This window comes from Peromyscus maniculatus, chromosome 22 (assembly GCF_049852395.1).
Source record: "Peromyscus maniculatus bairdii isolate BWxNUB_F1_BW_parent chromosome 22, HU_Pman_BW_mat_3.1, whole genome shotgun sequence".
NCBI lineage: Eukaryota > Metazoa > Chordata > Mammalia > Rodentia > Cricetidae > Peromyscus > Peromyscus maniculatus.
The window spans coordinates 43,732,034-43,747,692 of record NC_134873.1 but is presented as its reverse complement, the minus strand read 5'-3'; the positions used below and the strand labels follow the sequence as shown (position 1 = coordinate 43,747,692).

The following is a 15,659-nucleotide window of genomic DNA, read 5'->3' as shown; positions in this document are numbered from 1 at the left end:
GAGAATTGAACTTAGGTCCTATGGAAGAGCAGTCCGTGTTCTTAATCAGTGAGCCATCTCTCCAGCCCATGTTCTTCATTCTTTTTTTTGTTTTGTTTTGTTTTTCAAGACAGGGTTTCTCTGTGTAGCTTTGCACCTTTCCTGGATCTCGCTCTGTAGACCAGGCTGGCCTTGAACTCATAAAGATCCTCCTGGCTCTGCCTCCCAAGTGCTGGGATTAAAGGCGTGCACCACCACCGCCCGGCATGTTCTTCATTCTTAAACTAGGGTCTTTCTAATGAAATCACTTTGGGGCAACTTAGCTTGGTAAGTAGTCAAAAAAGATCTCCTCTGCTGAGATAATGATTTCTGCCATAAAGTAATAACTATGAATTCTTTATTACCTCTGTTATGTATTTTTTTGTTTATAAGAGGTGGAGGATAGATAGTTTTGAGATTTTTATGATATCAACCCTAAAAGTGCCTATGACTTTGGTATAAAGTAAAAAATAAACTTTGAGACCACTATAAAAAAAACAGAAAGCAAAGGGTAATAATCAACAACCACAAATCTAATGCTATTATATGTAGCATACAGTGTAAGTTTAATATAAATGATAGAATATATTAATCAGAAAGAAAAATAAAGACAGTATGATAGACTAAAAACCCCAGAGCTAGTTGTGTGACTCTTGTCAACTCTCAAGATCTCTATGAGCCTTCATTCATTTGTAAAAAATGAGACATAAAACACATTATCCTTTCCAACTGTCTTTTGTGGCAGTTCTGTAACTGTGTGTCTATTCTGTAACTAAAATAATGTGACAGGGAAAGGTTATAGGAGAGAATGCAACCGATGACCTCTAATTGTACAGCTCATCAGAGACATCACTGTATTATAACTATTAGATAAGTTTCTGTGGGAAGGAATACACATCCAAGCCATCTGCTTATCCTCACAATTGCCAATTACTATGTATATAGTACTGTACCTCTTTCAGGTTACTTTCCATGAAAAGCCAATGATTTTTAAATACTCCTACTAAACTTCTTCCAAAGGTGAAAAAGGAAGAAAAAAAAAAACTAATCTAGAAACTAGGAAGTTGACCACAACCATTCATTAGCCTCACAATCTATCATATTGACCTATAAATATAAGATTCAAATTGATGCCACATCCAAACTACCTACTATATGGACTCTAATGAATGGTCTAGGTCAGAAAACAGCAAATTCATGGGTAAGATAAATTCAGGAAGAATCTGCTCAAGTGCAAGTATTTTTCCACTCTAGGAGGATGCTAGCATATGAGGGCTGCTGGACTGACTTGCCAGCACCGCTTTAACAGATAAGACAGACAAACTGTGACTCTAGAAGCAATGCACACTAATGTATACTCAGAATTCAAATAGAACACAACCAACAGTCACAGGTTATTACAAGGAAACTAAGGCGGGTTCTGTCTCCCCTGTACTTTAAATACTGTGCTTTACACTTCTAAACAGGCATTGAAAGGTCTCGAAGTGCTTTAAAAAAATAAAAATAAACAGCTTTTGTTTTTGTTTTTGATTTTGAGACAGGGTTCCTTTGTATAGCCTTGGCTGTCCTGAAACTCGCTTTGTAGACCAGGCTGGCCTCAAACTCACAGAGATCTGCCTGCCTCTGCCTTAAGTGCTGGAATTAAAGGCTTGAGTCACCACTGTCCGGCATAAATGGCCTTTTAGTGTGTTAATTTATAAATGTTTACACACAAATTTTTCAGAAAGATAATACATCAAAATGAGGTATGCTCATTTATAACTTTTCATATCAATGAAATAAACTAATTTTCAACCTACTGATATGTGACCACAATCAAAGCTTCTTTTTCTGCTGCTGTTTGTTTTTCAAGTTTGTGTGGGTGGGTTTACCTGCACATGATAGGCACACACACAGAGGCCAGGGTACAATGTGCAGGAGGCTGATTCTCTCCTTCCACCATGTGGGTTCCAAGGATCAAACTGGGATGTCAGGCTTGGCAGCAGGCACCTTAACTGCTGAACTATCTCACTGGCCCCATTCTGATTTTTGGTTGTTTCTTTCTGAGATGAGGTCTTACTAGGTTACTCTAGCCAGACTGAAATGTACAATACTCCAGCCTCAACCTCCCAAGAAGCTGGGATACAGACATTCACAACAGCACTAGCTCAAAAGGGAAGGGCAGCTGGGTCTCCAACAGTCCACATGTCCAGAAATGAGCTCAAGCTCGACTACAGAAGAGACACTGATTGCTCTCTACTGACAGACATATATATGCCTGTGGCAGCTATCTACATATGGAAGCCCATGCTGGCCTCCAGGCTTCCTCAGCATCACAAATAGCTGTTACACAATTCAAAGTCCACATTAGCCTCCTGGCCCTCCTCCCTTCCCCCAGCTTCCTGTCCTCCTTACAACAGGCCTGTGTTTCCACTCCATGCTCTCTCACTTCTCCTGAAGACAGCCCTGCCTGTGACCAGTCTACTTCTTTCTCTCACTGCTCTGGACTCTTCCAGGTGCCTCTGGATAACTTCTCTTATTCACAATAAAAACCTTCTCCCTAATGAAGAAGCCATTTCAGTGGTCTCTTTACCATGCCCCTCACACAGAGGGGATATTCTTGCTCTAGAAAAGAACCAATTGAAAATATCTCAAGGGTTGGGTACATGACTCAGAGGTACATCTCTCACTTACATGGAATCCAATGATGCCTTATATTCAACCCCCAACACCACAAAAATAAGCAAATCTGAAGTATCACATTAAAGAAAATTAAAGTTGAAATCTAAGGAACACTCAAGGCCCTGGCTGGTGGGAAGACATCCACGGCCCCCTTTTGCAGTTCTGCTCAAGTGGGGGTTAGTCAGGTGCCGGGCAGGTGAGTGCCATAATGATGAGCAAATATGTGGTGGAGAAATGGCAGAGAAAGAGAAGCAGAGTGGTCCATGTGCTGTGGAAAGAGGCAGAAAGGAAGAAATGAAGATAGTGAAGAGTAGGCTGATGTTGGAGGCCTGATTGCCACATGGGGCCATGGTGCTGTCTGGGCCAACATTTGTGGCTCCTGTTGCAACCGAAGGCTGTGTGTGTGTGTGTGTGTGTGTGTGTGTGTGTGTGGTTGCCTGAGGCCTTTTCAGTCACCGGAACCATGTTGGTACCCAAAGGCCATGCTGCAGTCGAGCCCACACAGACCTGAGTAGCACATACTATTACCCAGTGCCATGGTAACATCTGGGCCAGGGCTACAGCTGGGAGCCATGTCTGGGTCCCCAGCCCTACTGCAGCCAAGGTCTATGTTGATATTCATACCTCCTGTTGCCATTGAGGACCATACTGATTCCAGTGATCTGGGCTGCCACCCAGGGCCATGCCAATTGGGTTGGCCTATGCAGCTACCAGGGTCCCTGGTGACAATTAGACCCAGAATGCTGCCCAATGACCATGTCTGGGTCTGTGGTCCTACTGCAGCTGAGGTCTGTGTTGAAGTCTGTGGTCCATGTTGCCACCAGAGGTCACATGGAGCCTGGGGTCTGGGCCACAACCTGTGGCCTTGTTGGTGTCTGGGGCCATGATGCTGCCAGAGCCATCCTGATCTGAGTTGCCAGTGCTTCCACCTGGACTCAGGATGTCGACAGACCGAGCTGCAGCCTGAGACAATTTGGGTCCCTGGTGGAGCTGTAGCTGGGGTCTGTGTTGAAGTCTATGACCAAGAATGCCGCTAGGGCCTATACAGAGGCCTGGGATCTCAACCACAGCCGATGGACTTGTTGGAGTCTGGGGGCATACAGATCTAGGTGGCCTGTGCTGCTACTTGGGGCCATGGTGTCATCCAGGCCCAGGCTACTCCCAAGGGCCAAGTCTGAGTCTGTGGCCCTAGAGCGGCCGGGGTCTGGATTGACATATGTGGCCTGTTGTCACTGAGGGCCATGAGGATGCCCAGGGTCAGATATCCATCTGAGCCCAGGTCGGTGTCCTAGGGCCATGCAGATCTGAGCAGCCTGCACTGCTGGCCAATGCCATGGTGATGTCTGGGCCAGAGTTACAGCTGAGGGCCATGTCTGAGTCTGTGCCCCTACTGCAGCCAGGGTCTGTGTTGATTTCAAAGGCTCCTGTTACCATAGAAGGCCGTGCAGACACTCGAGGGCGAAGGTCATGTTGGTGTCCGAGGGCCACACTAAACCACTGGGGCTCGGGCCAATTTGAGTGGCCTGCACTGCTACCTGGGGAAATTGTGACATCTAGACCCAGCTGCTGCCAAGGACCATGTCTGGGTCTGTGGTCAAGCTGCAGCTGGGGTCTGTGTTGATGTCTGTGACCCACATCACCTCAGGGGTCCAAAGTAACCCTGCAAGATGAAATCAGAGGGCCATGCTGAGCCAGCTCCACCCTTTGCTAGCTCAGAGAAAGCTGGCCTTGCCTCTCGATGGACATTGCAGCAAGAAAGCTGGCCTCAACCCTCATGGGAGAGATGGCCCCACCGCTCACCACAAGTGAGAGTGAAACAACCCTGAGGGCATGGGCGTAGGGGAGCTGATTCCACCCTCTCACCTGAGGTGGATGGCCCCAATGGCCTGGACTGACTAGCTCAGTTACCATCCGCTCACAGCAGGGCCTTGGGTTGGCCCACCCTAACATCTACCCCATCCAGGACCTGCTGGAGCTTGTGAAGGGACTGATCCTGTGGGACAATACCCACAGGGGCTCAATGACTCAGGGCAGCCACTGGATATCCCAGAGGAGTTCTGGTGAGTGATGATGATGTACCAGAAACCAGAGGCCTTGAACCAGACCCCAGATTCACTGCAATCAACATTTGCTAGTAAAGCAGGCAGGACAAAAGGGTGTACTGTATAACACAGAGGCCCTCGATGCCACCCAGATGAATGAAGAGGTGCTGAAGAGGTGGGAAAGAAAGAGAAGTGAAGAGGTTTTTGTTTGTCTTGTTCTTGTTTGCTCGCTTGCTTTGTTTTGATTTTTAAAATTTTCTTGGGTGGGGGGGAACACTGCAGAGCTGAGGGGAGGATTTGGGAGGGTGGGAGGTAAGTGGAACTGGGGTGCATGATGTGAAACTCCAAAAGAATCAAATTTTCAAAAAAAAAAATTAGATCATACAATAGCTACTTATAAAAAGAAATTGCAGTCTATTTTTAAATTTTTTAGCACAATTCAGTGTTTCTCAAAGACGCATCACTGGCAACTCTTCAATGTGAGGAACTGTCCATGTAAGGTATGTGGTGTTCCTATTACCTGCCTATTAAATGATACAGTGTGTTCCTCTTCTCATCCAGTATTATCTTCAAAAATAGCTCCTCGCACACCAGAGTGATCCCCTGCCCACAATTAAGAACCACCATTAGCCAGGCCATGGTGGCACAGACCTTCAATCCCAGTACTCTCAGGAGGCAGAGGCAGAGGCAGATGGATCTCTGCTTTCAAGGCAAGCCTGGTCTACAGAGTGAGATCTAGGACAGCCAGGAAAGACTACATAAAGAAACCCTGTCTCAAAAAACAAAACAAAACAAACAAACAAACAAACAAAAAAAGCACAAACTTTGTATCCTTATTTTGGTTTAATGTTGTGAAACAGGGTGTGGTAGTTTAAAGAAAATGGTCCCCATAGATTCATATATTTAAATGCTTGGTCCCCAACTGTTGGAAGTGTTTTAGGAAGGATTAGGAGGTGTGGCCTTCTTGGAGGAGTATCACTGGGCGTGTACTTTGAGGTCTCAAAACCCATCTAATTCCCAGTCTAGCTCACTCTGTCTCATGCTTGTGAATCCAAGAGGTAAGCTCTCAATTACTGTTCTAGCACCCTCTCTGACTGTAAACCCAACTGAAAGCTTTCTTTTATAAGTTGCCTTGGTCATAATGCTTTATCACAGCAACAAAGTAACTAATACACAGAGTTTGCTGGGTAGCCCTACCATCTTGGTATTCAATAAGTAGCTGAAGCTGGCCTGGCACTTGTCTCTATTTCCTGAAAACTGAGAAATGCGCCCCAGCCTACCTAACATTTTTTTTATTCAAATTTCTTATCTTAATGAAATATCTCCAATGTAGATGGCCAAATTTGTCTCAATATACACAATGAATTTGGCATAATTTTAACATTTCTTAATGACAGTCTTAATTATGCAAATAAGACTATTATAAGCTAACATAACAAGACTCTTAGAAATCGACGATTATCTTTGACCCTATTTACATATCTACTACATTTGAAGATTAAAAATTCATTTTTAAATGTGTGTGTCTGGGTGTGTGTGTGTGTGTGTGTGTGTGTGCGTGTGTGTGTCTGTGCATGTGTGAAACAGAATGCATGTGGAGACCAAAAGACAACCTCCAGAAATCACCTCCTTTCTTCCACAGTGAGCTCTGGAGACTGAACTCAGGTCACCGAACTGGCAAGAGCTTTACCTCCTTGAGACATTTTGGCAGCCCTATTTGTGTATTTGTTTGTTTATCTATTTATTTGGGGGAGAGGCTCTTGCTATGCTGTCCAAGCTGGTCTAGAACTCATAGGCTCGAGTGATCTTCCAGCCTTAGCTTCTCTCAAGCATCTTGGACTACAGGCATGTGTGATGATGCCCAGCAAAGACTTTCTCTTGACACACAAAGACCTTTTCCATTTCATTCTTTTTAAGAAATCTTATTTCTTCTTACACTGCCTACTTTTGAAGCTGCTGTGTAATAATTTTTGTCCAATTACCAAGCACAAAGTGATAGATGACAGCTTAAAGATGACTCCAGGCCTTCCTAAGAATCAAGGTGCATAGGCTTTGAAAATCAGCTACTTACTTTTTCATGAAGAATTTACTTTACTTACTTTTGATTTTATAAATGCTATGACTTAAAAAAAATCCAAGGACTGAGAGAAAAATGAACTAGAAGTTCATAAAGTACATTATACTAACCAATGAAGGTTTAAGACAAAGAATACCAAAACATACTAAATTTTATTAGATACTCTAAACATAATTATTACTAGTAATACTTTTAATAACTCACCTGATTTCCTTTAGTCCTTCTCTCTGGATAACTTGAAGAATTTCTTTATGACTCATAGGTGTATTGGGGTATTTTTCTAAGACCTGAGAAGCAAGGAATAACAATGAATTCTTATTTTAAGTTCTCATTCTTATAATTGTCTATTATTATTATAACTATGTCAATAATTAGATCTATAACATACATATCTAGAGACTTCACCCAGATATTTTCTGTTAATCACAAACAGTAAGTCAAATTATGAAGCAGAAATGGATCAAAAAGGTTAAAATTAACACTTTAATTAATCCTATTAATGAATATGGAATTGATTACTCTTAGTCTCCATTCCCATACCACATCCCTACCTGTGGTCTACCACTGCACACACCTTTAGATTATCTACTTTAGTAGGGTGTAGTGGCACAGACCTTTAATCCCAGAACTCAGGAGGCAGAGGCAGGTGGATTTCTGCCTCTGCTTTCCAAGAGTGCTGGGATTAAAGGCATACATCACCATGCCCAGCTAAATCCATGCTTCCTTTAAATAAAAATTAAAAATACAACAACAACAACTATGTTTTGGATACAACACGAACAGTAAGCTTAGTTTGTTCTGTCTTTCCCATTAAATTTAACTAAAAATCGGGACAGAATGAATGGAATCACTATTTGAAGACTCTGAAAATGGGAGCAGATAAAGCTAAACCACAATTAGAAAAAACACAGTATAGTCAGGAGTGAATTTCCTGGTTTTGATTTCTCTACAACCTCCTGTCCTGGACTCAACAGCAACCTGAAACCCAAGAGCACACTGATACAGACAGAAAATGTTCCAAGACAATCTGTCATTTTTGATCTGAAGCACAGTAAAGGGAGCCCTTCCTAATGTCAGAGGTAGAGAATTCTCCTAATTTGTTTTTAGGCTTTGGGTATGTCATGGTCCTTTCCCTCTCTATACCTGCCCAGGCAACATGGCAGCAGCTATAAACCAATACCACACTTGGAAACTAACCACTAGCAAACATAAATACAAAATAGATGTGAATAGCTGCCAAAGTTCTAAAAATTATGATGTTTTGAAATTTAATACACAGGAGATTGGTAGAAACTTGGGAGTTAAAGCCAATGTCAGGCATGGTAGGACATTCCTTTAATCCCAGAACTGGAGGTAGTGGTAGGCAGTTCTGTGAGTTCAAAGACAGCCAGGATACAACTTTTTTCTCAAAAACAAACAAAAAAATAATTTCTGGCCGGGCTGTGGTGGTACACATCTTTAATCCCAGCACTTGGGAGGCAGAGGCAGGTGGATCTCTGATCTGTGTGAGTTCAAGGCCAGCCTGGTCTACAGAGTGAGTTCTAGGATAGCCAGGACTGTTTCGCAGAGAAACCCTGTCTCGAGAACACACACACACACACACACACACACACACACACACACACACACACACACACAGAAAAAAACATAAAAAAAATTCTCATAGGATTTAAACAAGCATTTGATGTTGTTTTAGTTTGATTTGAGGACAGATTCTCTAGCCCAGGCTGCCCATAACTCCCCACATAGAGCCAAGAATGCTCTTGAACTTCTTTTTGATCCCCCTATCTGCCCTTCCCCATGCTCAGACACTCCACATCCACCTGGTTTTTGCTAGAGATGGACTCCAGGGCCTCTTATATGTTATTCAGCACTGTACCCAATGAGACACATGCCAGCCGCTCAGGGCTGTGGGATCCTAACAGCATCAGAATGTCAGATACATAATCTACAATCACTCAGCGGAACTCACAAAAGACAAACTACACACAACAGACCCCAAATGGCAACTGTTAAGATCAGACACGCACAACTATGCTTCAGGAAACAGTGGTGCAGGCCGTTAGCCCCGGCACTCAGCACGCTGAAGCAGGAGTCAGTGCCCTGCTCGTCAATAATCTTTGCCACATCCTATTTCTGATGTTAGCTTTATCAAAAATGTCACCCTCATTACTCAGGTGAAGTAAACAAAAGAGCATGCTTTCCTTGAGCTATTAGCCTTCTGTTTTTTTCTTTAGTTTTCACTATAAATAACTAATGGTATATTAATTTCTACTAATTAAAAAAACAAACAGAAAATAATCATAAATTCCAAAACTCACTCCTCTGTTCAGAAACTGCACTATACTGCAAGAAAAACCAAGAGTAAACTATCATGAGTGAAACACTTGTGTTTACACGCAACAGTCCTTTGGTTAAGCTGGACAGAATGGTATGTGACTCTAATTCCAGTGCTGTCAAGGGAGAGACAGCAGTACCAGTTAGAAGCCAGCCTAGACTACACATGGAGAGGGTGTCTCCCCCTCCAAACGGATCGTGCCTGTAATTACAGCACTTAGGAGAGACAGGAATACTGCAACCAACTGTTGTCAGTCTAGGCTACATAATGAGTTCCACGACAGCTGGGCAACAAAACAAAACAGAAACAGGACCTGGGACGGTGAGATGGATCAGCAAGTGAGAGCATTTACCCTGAGTTCAATCCCCCAGAGCCACATGAGAGAGGAAGAGAAAGAAGTGCCTCTTGCGTTTCAAGTTGCTTTCTGAGCTGTGTGCACATGACCTCACACATAAATACTAATAATAAAAAAGGACAGTTTCTCCTTTCGATAACCATTTTTGTTTATATTTAATTATCTTTTTTTTTTTTTTTTTTTTTTTTTTTTTGGAAAGGAAGTTCAAGACAGAATTTCTACATGTAACAGTCCTGGAACTCGCTTTGTAGACCAGACTTGCCTTAAATTCAGCCTTCTGATGCCAGGATTAAAGAAGTGCACCACCACAGCCTGGCTTATATTTAATTATCTGAATCTCCCTAAGAAAATATAAAGAATGAGAAAAATATATACATACACTAGAAAAACCTGAGAATCAAAACACTTCTGAGCAAAAATACAAAACTGTTACAATTTTTTTAAAAGTACAGCAAGTGTAGATTTACTAAGGAAAAGTGAGGAAAACTCTTTAAGGTGGGAAGGATCCAAGGAAGGCATACCATATTATATTCTTTTACCACAAGCTCAAGATGTAGGCTAGCAGTTTTCCAAAACAGCTACCTTATTCTGACCACAGGAGGGCAGTGTCTGTCTCACAAAAAAAAAAAAAACAAACAAAAAATTCTACTGGAACTGTTCAAACTACAAAACACAATTTAAACAAACTACTCTTATGACAATATGATCAAACATGAAAAAAAAATTAGAAATCAACAGTATAGGGCTGGAGAGATGGCTCAGTGGTTAAGGGCACTGTCTGCTCTTCCAGAGGTCCTGAGTTCAACTCCCAGCACCCACATGGTGGCTCTCAACCATCTGTAACCGGAGCTGATGCCCTCTTCTGTCTGATGCCCTCTCCATCATGCAAATGGAGCACTCATATACATAAGATACATATATAAATAAATCTTTAAAAAATTAATAGTATAAAGAACTCAAGGGCACAGTTGGAGAGATGGCTCAGCTGTTAAGAGCACCGACTTACTGCTCTTCCAGAGGACTCGGGATCAATTCCCAGACGCCACACAGCCACAAACAACTGTTTGTATCCTAGTTCCAGAGGACCCAACACCCTCACACAGACATACAAGCAGGCAAAACAACAATGCACATAAAATATAAATAAATAATTTTTTAAAAAAGAGACAAAGAACTCAAGGGCAATGGACAAGGTTCCTAAAGGACTTACTAAGACTATTCCTCAGCCAGAAATAGTGGTGCAGGACTTTATTTTTTCAGCACCCAGGAGCCAGAGATGCAGAGGCAGGCACCGGATCCCTTTGAGTTCCATGCCAGCCTAGTCTACATAGCAAATTCCAAGTGGGCCAGGGCTATATAGTAAGACCCTGTCTCAAACAAAACAAAGCAAAGCAAAACAAAACAAAAAGCAGGATTTAAATTATCAGTCTCTAGTAAGTTCATTCAAGAAGTGAAAAGATGAATGAAGAGTCTGAATTTTGTGTAACGTGGATCATTTAATTTTACATTTAAAATGTTAATAACATAATAATCTCTTAATGTCTGGCATAAGAATTATTCACTATCACTTCTCGGCCTTTTGGCTAAGATCAAGTGAAGAGTTATTTACTGACCAAAAAGCCTTAAACAGGATAACTAATACTTTGTAGTCACAGAGATCAACCAGAACACAAGCAGATTAAGGTTTCGGAAGTCTGTGCTACACAAGATACACAAGATGACTATCAAACCAACTAGGTGGCTAATGGGACAGGAGGAAAAAAAAAAGTCAAATCTGAAATAAATTAAAAAAAAAAAGAAAAGTCAAATCTGAGTCAGGCGTGGTAGCACAGGATTTTAATTCCAGCACTTGGAGGTAGTGTCGTGTGGACCTCTGTGTTCGAAGATAACCTGGTCTACAGAGTTTGCTCCAGGACAGCCAGGGCTACACAGAGAAAAATCCTTATCTTGACCAAAAAAAATTTTAAAAATTAAAAAAAAAAGGGTGGGGGGGAGCCAGGCTGGAGAAATTTCAGCAGTAAAGAACAATGGATTATCTTCCAAATGATCCAGGTTCAATTCCTAGAACCAATATGAAGGTTCACAACCTCTGTAACTTCAGTTTCAAAGAATCCCACACCCTCTTCTGGCCTTAACAGCACCAAGTGTGCAGGAAAAACACTCAAACACATAAAAATAACATTTTTAGGCCGGGCGGTGGTGGAGCACGCCTTTAATCCCAGCACTCGGGAGGCAGAGGCAGGCGGATCTCTGTGAGTTCGAGGCCAGCCTGGGCTACCAAGTGAGTTCCAGGAAAGGCGCAAAGCTACACAGAGAAACCCTGCCTCGGAAAAAAAAAAAAAAACATTTTTAAAAAAGGGCCAAAATGCTTCTGCAGTTATAGTGGTCAACAATGTCTAATCTGCAAGGTTAATAGAAACATTCTGTTTTTCAACAACAAAATTGCTTTAACTAGCTGTGAGAACTCAGACTCCATTTAATCAGGAAAAGGCATCAGATTCAGCAGACTTAGCAGTGAACTGGCATCCAGGTCAACAACTAACACTGAATTCTTCCTAGAACATCAAATCAAACAGGGAATGGGAGTCAACCAACTACTTTTGCCAATGACAGAAATGAATTTCCACACCAAGACAAAAGGAGAGCCTAGCCATTCCAAATTTTGATTCCCTCATGAGAAGCGGGTACAGTTTTGACATTTGCTTCATCCTCCAAACTTCTACTACCTGATATTTGAAACCGAGGAACCAAATGAAGTCAAGATGCTACTTTCCCACCTACCAAACTCACTATATACGAACACTGTGACAGCTTAGAAACTGAACTTTACACAGGAAAGTCATCCCGCTGAAGGAGGAACAGAAGGAGAGAGAAAGGAACACAGGCACTTCAAACTGCAAACACAACTAGCTAGGAGATGGTGGTGCACGCCTTTCACCCCAGCACTCCAGAGTCAAAGGTAGGGCGATCTCTGTGAGTTCTAGGCCAGTCTGCTCTACAGAGTGAACTCCAGGACAGCCAGGGTTATACTGAGAAACCCTGTCTCAAAAAAAGAAAAGAAAGAAGAAGGAAGGGAGGGAGGGAGGGAGGGAGGGAGGGAGGAAACAGAACTAAATAGTGAGGGGACTCTTGCACAAAGAACCAAGGGGAAGGAACTCTAACAAGTTTCTAAACTCCATTATGCCGACATTCTAATATCAGTCCTCTCTACTCAAGCCATACTCTTCCTATGTCTAGTGAATTGTGCTGGATTTCACCCAAAGTTAAGAAGCACTTATTCCTTCCAAGTAGCCAGTATTATTTCTTCAAGGTCAGTGACTGTTACATAGTAATGACGCCACAAACAGACAAGGTTACTCCAGGAGGAGGAGGAGGAGGAGGAGGAGGAGGAGGAGGGGGGGGGGGAGGAGACAATTAAATTCAAGAAGGTAAGTTATACTATCAACAACACTGGCACTGAGCGGGATGATTAAAGGTTTTCTCCTTGTTTGTCCCCTCCGTATTTCCTATTCTGTACAAGTTTTTATTTTAACCTAGAGCTGTCTGCTTTATGTAATATTCCCTTTCATGGATTCTACCTTTATTGAGTCATACATGACATAAAAGTGATAAGGCTGGTACTATGTGAAGTAACATGCATGCATTCATTAACATAATCTGAAGAAAAGCCGGGAGTAAACAGGAAAACATTATCACACACAAAGTTGTCTGAGAAAAATCAATGAGAAAATACTTATTCAAAGAAAGCAATAGAAGAAAGAGCTCAGAATTGTATGCTGAGGCAGAAGGGTCTTGAATTCCAGGACAACCTGTGCTATATGGCAAGACTGTGTCAAAAGCAAGCAAAACATACCCCCTTAATATTTAGAGGGAAACTAATAAAAGGAAGAAATGTTAATAAATCAAACACAATTAGAAACACAAAAACAATTAGAATTTTATAAGAAAAATTCAGATGGAAATACATTTGTTTATAGTGTAAAGTTCTCTCATTATGCATGGTAATATTTAATCATAATTGAACATCAAAGTGCTCTTATCTTTTAAGCAAAAAAAAAAAAAAAAAGTAATATTAGCCTTGGAACAGAACTCCAAAACTCAAAACCCTGGGTGTGGTAATGTACATATACAATCTCAGCACAAGAGGCTAGAGAAGATCAAGAGTCCAAATGTTATGTGTATTGATTGGTGTTTTGCCTGTGTGTATGTCTGTGAGGGTGTTGGATCCCCTGGAACTGGAGTTTCATACGATTGTGAGCTGCCATGTAGGTGCTGGGATTGAACCCAGGTCACCCTAGGTTATATAGTGAATTTAAAGACAGCCTGTTCTAATTTCAAAAAAAAAAAAAAATAGCAACAATAAAAAGCTAAAACTATGGCCTAGCAATTTATTCCTAATAAAAAATAACTAAAAGCATATACTGAGACAAAGAACTGTGCAAACATGTTCATAAAAACCTTTTCCAGGGGCTGGAGAGATGGCTCAGCAGTTAAGAGCACTGACTGCTCTTCCAGAGGACCTGGGTTCAATTCCCAGCACCCACATGGCAGCTCACCACTGTCTGTAACTCAAGTTCTAACACACTTACACAAACATATTAAAAAATACTAAATTATGTTTTACAAAAAACCTTATTCACCATTAAAAACTATGTAACATATTTAGAAAAATGATTTGAAAACTACACAGCTGTATGTGTCTCACTGGAAACAAAGGTCGACCTTTCAGTACCCATAGAAATGGACTACCAACCTTAAAATCTATACTCAGCAAGAACACTCAACTAGGAACGGTGGCCCCTGTTGGAATAGCAGAACTCCAGAGGCTAAGGCAAGAAGAACCAGCTGGGTTAGACCCTATCCAAAACAAAACACCCTTCTGGAATGAAAGTAAAATAAAGTTATTCTCAGGAGCTGGATAAATGCCTCAGTGGTTAGAAGCACAAAATGTTCTTCTGGAGGAGGTTCCTTTTCCAGCACCCACGTCAGGCAGCCCACAAATACCTATCTATGACTCTAGCTCCAGGGGAATACAATTTAACTCGGACCTCTGCAAGCACAGGCACACACACACTTAACAATTTTACAAGACTAAGTTGTTCTTGGCCAGGCAGTGGTGGTATACACAATTAATCCCAGCACTCAGGAGGCAGAGGCAGGTGTATCTCTGGAGTTCAAAGCCAGCCTGGTCTACAGAAAGAGCTCCAGGACAGCCAGAACTACACAGCGAAACAATCTTAAAAAGCCAAAAAAAAATTTAAAAACAAAGTTTTTTTTTTTTTTTTTTTTCTGGTTTTTCGAGACAGGGTTTCTCTGTGTAGCTTTGCGCCTTTCGTGGGACTCACTTGGTAGTCCAGGCTGGCCTCGAACTCACAGAGATCCACCTGGCTCTGCCTCCCGAGTGCTGGGATTAAAGGCGTGCGCCACCACCGCCCGGCAAAAAACAAAGTTTTATTTTGTTGTTGTTTGTTTTTTTCAAGACAGAGTTTCTCTGTGTAGCTTTTGGAGCCTGTCCTGGCACTCTGTAGCCCAGGCTGGCCTTGAAATCAGAGATTCTCCTGCCTCTGCCTCCCAAGTGCTGGGATTAAAGGTGTGAGCCACCACCACGCAGCTAAAGTCACTCTTACAGAGAATATGTGCAGAAAAGGAAAAGAACAGAGCAAGCCTGTAACTACTGTCCTTATTTTGTCCTGCCTCCAACAACTGGCCATTGACTGGTATATGAGAACTTGGACTTGGAGAGAAATTTTCCTGTACAAACCATGTGATTTATGTGAACATCTGCTTTCCTTCTAGAAATTCAGAATTGTGATATATGCTGACCTGTTCTCAATAAAAAAAAAAAAAAAAAAAAAAAAAAAAACAAAACTCCCTGGCACTGTTTCGTGACAGACGTTTTACTTTTATTCCTTGTCATAATTCACTCCTGGAGGCACTAAGTTGTGATCCTACTCAGAAACCACTTGAAACCTTCCTCCAAATTTCACCTCAAGCATATTTCCATCTATCTACCCACTTCAATTTGAATGTTTTGTATGTAAATACACATTCACACATGTGTACCTGTGGGTGGATGCCAAAGGTCAACCTCAAGTACATTACCCTTAGCAGCCCTCCACTGGACTTCCTTTTTGAGACATTCTCTCACTTAGGCCTGGGGCTCATTGC

At 42.0% G+C, this 15,659-nt stretch overlaps 1 pseudogene across 1 annotated transcript in view; it reads right to left on the bottom strand.

The window, feature by feature from the left end:
• The window catches only part of LOC143270256 (protein Red pseudogene), a 34,672-nt pseudogene that overhangs the window by 6,988 nt on the left and 12,025 nt on the right, over positions 1–15,659 (bottom strand). Inside the window, exon 2 of the transcript XR_013047381.1 lies at positions 7,003–7,085. The product of XR_013047381.1 is annotated as a protein Red pseudogene (transcript). The remainder of the gene's footprint in view (positions 1–7,002; positions 7,086–15,659) is intronic.